Genomic DNA, 4237 nt, shown 5'->3' with positions numbered 1-4237 from the left:
GGTAGTTATTCTTTCAGTACAAACTACATCCTTGCATAAATTCAGCAGAACCGTATATACACAAAATACCTATATTATATAATTCAGATTTTCAGTGTTTAAAAATCATTCATAATCATGGCATCAAATAAACAGAAATGAATTGCCACAAGTTATATTCTCATAAATATTTTCAAAGACCATGCTGTTTTCTCTCCGATATATAGTATCATAGGTTAGTATTTTAACATTCCTTTATGGAAGTGAAGGACTGAATCTAGCTATTTAAACATAAGCCTATCCTTTGGCTTCCTTCTACAGGGATCTCTTTCAGGTTCTTTGGGTACAGGCATTCTTGAGAATGATCTGTCTGTATTTTTCCATGTGAATTGTAAAACAAAACAAAAATCCTAAATTAAATTAAATTCTAACAAAGCTAACTGTAACTTAAAACAACAGATGTTGTTTTATTTTCTTTTTTGAGACTATCACTGACTTCTTTTTAAATGAAATTTGGCAATAGCTACTGAAAAATGTGCAATGCCCTTTGACCCAGCAAGGACACTTTTAGGAATCTATCATATAAACTACCCACACATTTGCACCAAAATATGTTCACTAATATGTTCATTGTAACATTATTTATAGTAGAAAAATTGGAAGAAATATAAATTTCTACTATTAAAAGTAGATATGATAATTCCCTTTATATTGTGGTACTCTATAAAACTGTCAGAGAAGGCAATGGCACCCCACTCCAGTACTCTTGCCTGGAAAATCCCATGGGCAGAGGAGCCTGGTAGGCTGCCGTCTATGGGGTCACACAGAGTCAGACACGACTGAAGTGACTTAGCTTAGCTTAGCTATGAAGCTGTCAAAGAGAAAAATCAATGTATGTCAACAGAAAGAAATTTCCAAGATCTTTATTATGTGTAAAAAGCAAGTAACAGAATAATATAAATGAATTTCATTTATGTAGTCCCTCTTCCACTGTCTATGTGTGTATAGCATGGGTAAATACATAAGAAAATGACATGAAGGATATACATAAAATTGTGAACAGTTGTTTTCTCTTCAAGGAGAATGGAATTGACTTAGGATAAAAGGAGTCTTTCATTTTCTACTTTATGTATCTCCCTTCCTATATATATATATTTCTTTTTACATTACTAATACGGAATAAATTAAATATTGACATAATTATTTTCAGAAATGAGTCTAACAGTGATTCTTCTGTCACCACTCTATTTTTCTATATTTTCCAAATTTTGTACAATTAGCTAGTATTCATTACATAATGGGAACACTTCTGTTAAAATGTGTGTGTTTGTCGCTCAGTCAAGTCTGTCTGACTGTTTGCGACCTCACAGCCTGCCAGGCTCCTCTGTCTATGGAATTCTCCAGGCAGGAATACTGGAATGGGTTGCCATTTTCTTCTCCAGAGCATCTTCCTGATCCAGGGACCAAACCCAGGTTTCCTGCATTGCAGGCGGATTCTTTACAGTCTGAGCCATCAGGGAAGCCCAAAATGATGGTACTACCTTAGAAACATTATGCTAATTGAAAGAAGTCAGTCATCAAAGACCACATATTTTACAATTCCATTTATATGAAATGTGCAATATAGGCAAATATAGGGACACAAAGTAGATCAGTGTTTGTTTAGGACTCTGGTAGTGTGGGGTGGGGAGGGTATTGGGAGTGACAGCTAGAGAGTACAGAATTTCCTTTTTCAGGTGACACAAATGTTCTGAAACTGATTGCAGTGATGACTGCACAACTTTGAGTGTACTAAAAACCATTTAACTGTACACCTTAAGTGGGTTTTGTCTGTAAACTATGTCAATAAAGCTGTTACCAAAATATCTTTTAAAAAACAATGCTGATAACCATTTTATATATAACTAAGAAGTCCAATCCTTTGACCTGCAGTTCTTAGCACAGAGTGCATGTGCACTGTTGGTGGTGATGACTTCCCAGAATTGCTTTACAGGCATGATGTCCTATGCTCATTCAAGCACCTGTCCATCTGGTCAGATGCTGCTAGGGATCGCCAACAATCCTTGTTAAAGCGTTCTTCTCTGATTCCAAGAATCGGACCAGTGAGATAGCCGTTATTAACAATTAGTTCCTGGCACATCATACGGATTAAAACTGGCTTCATGGCAAGTTTGTAGTTAAAAGAATTTTCCTAAAAATAAAATAAAAATTATAGGTGACATTTATGAAGTGCTTACTATGTACCAATCATTGTTGTAAATATTTTACATGTAAAACTGTTTACGTATGCTGAAGTTAAGAACATTTTGTGTGGTTTAACAGCTCAATTCAAAGTCTAATAAGTTCCTACTATGTGAGAGGCTGAAGCATGACAAAGATGAACCAACTACAAAAAAGTCACAAATTCTGAAATATCTGTTAAAGCAAGGTGGATGATCATGTTCCCTTTTCTGCAATTCTGAAATCCAAAAAACTGAAAATCTGAAATTCTTTTGATAACTCATTTGGCAACAAAAATTTGACCTGATCTGGTTATTGATAAACTTGTCTTTTTAGTGTGAATATTCATACATTTTGCTGCATATATGTTAATGCTTGATTATACTGTTCTACCCCACACTCTGCCAAGGTATTATGTAATATATTAGAGATTTCAGATCTCAGATTCTTATTCATACTTCACTTGTGAATAAATACACACACGTATTTAGTAGTTGCTTCTGCTTTAAAAGCACTGCTAAAGATGGCGCACTAAAAATAGATAATGTAACAATCATGTGACAATGAGTTCTCATTCTCATTCTTTTTATTCATTATTTAAAATCAAATAACATACTTCAAAAACTATGCCATATTTTTCTTCCATTGGCTGTCATTCTGAAAAAACTGCAAGAGAAATTGTAGCAAAACATGTTTGTTCCTCCATGGAATATATAAACTATAAATATACGGATCCCACATTAAATAGGATTAACTCAACATAATAATCATTAATTAATAGTCACTGAATGTCACATAGATAATGTTTTAGGCACTATTAAAAAAAATGATGAAAAATTTACCGAGAGACATAACAAGGAATACCAGTTTTTTAATATCTTTAAATTTTTTCTTTTATATTTATTCTATATCATAATGATGTGAATTAGATTGTATAGTAATTGATTAGATTGTCATAGCTCATCACTCATATGTTATTAAGATTTTGGAAATACCAAGTCATGTAGCAGTTCATTCAGGTTCAGGAGAACAGTTTGTTAGTTATTTTAAGATCAGTTGCTCAGGAAAGTTTAATGAGAAAACTGGAATTTAGAAAGATTCTGAAGCAGAGATGGTTGTTTATCAGCTGTGGAATATCCAAAAGTAGGTTCTGATTGGGAATCCATTCTATTTTAAAATACTAAAAATCTAACTTTAAAGCCTTCATAGACTTTATTTTTTCTTAATGATTTCCTTTGCATTTCCAGCTGAATCTCTTCAGGCAGTTACTGGGGAACAAATGAATTAGCTTATCAAACAGGTCTTTAGTCTTTTGAATGTTTCTGTGTCATAAGTAAGGAAATAGAGTGCACTCTTTTAAGATGTAGAAGAAACACTATTCAGTCGACCTAAGAAAGAATTGGAAAATTTTATTCAAGCTGAATTTGAGAAATAAAACCTGGGAAGTGTATCTCAGAAAGCTCTGAGAACTATTCTACTTGTTATAAGTCAAGGCATAGTTTATAGTTCTTTGAGACAGAAGGCTGTACATCAAATGACATATTATTAGTGACAGTTTACATAATCCAGGTCTAAGTGTCATCGTGGTAGGTTATGTGATCCTTTATAAGACCAAGAAGGAATGTTATCTTTTAAGGAGTTGTCTTTTTGATGTTAGGCCAATGGTGCTCTTAATGATTGAGCAGGTATTCCTGCTGATGAAAGAGATTTGGTTGATGCACAGTGGGGGAGAAAGGAGACCAAAGGGCAGAGAAGAATTCTTTTGTTTAGATTTTTCTTATCTTGCCATATCTGTGAATTTTATTTCACAAAATCAAAGGAAACTATATTCTTTTTATAACTTCATTTATGTTCTTATTTTTGCTTTGCTAGGTCTTCATTACCATGCATGAAGCCTTCTCTAGTTGCGGTGAGCAAGGGCTACTCTCTAGCTGCTGTGTGCGGGTTTCTCATTTTGGTGGCTCTCTTGTGGAGCACAGGCTCTAGGACACAAGGGCTTCAGAAATTGAGGAGCTTGTGCTCAGTAATTGCGGCTCAC

Source organism: Bison bison, unplaced genomic scaffold (assembly GCF_000754665.1).
Source record: "Bison bison bison isolate TAMUID 2011002044 unplaced genomic scaffold, Bison_UMD1.0 scf7180017864485, whole genome shotgun sequence".
Lineage (NCBI taxonomy): Eukaryota > Metazoa > Chordata > Mammalia > Artiodactyla > Bovidae > Bison > Bison bison.
Note: the sequence above shows the minus strand (reverse complement) of the source record.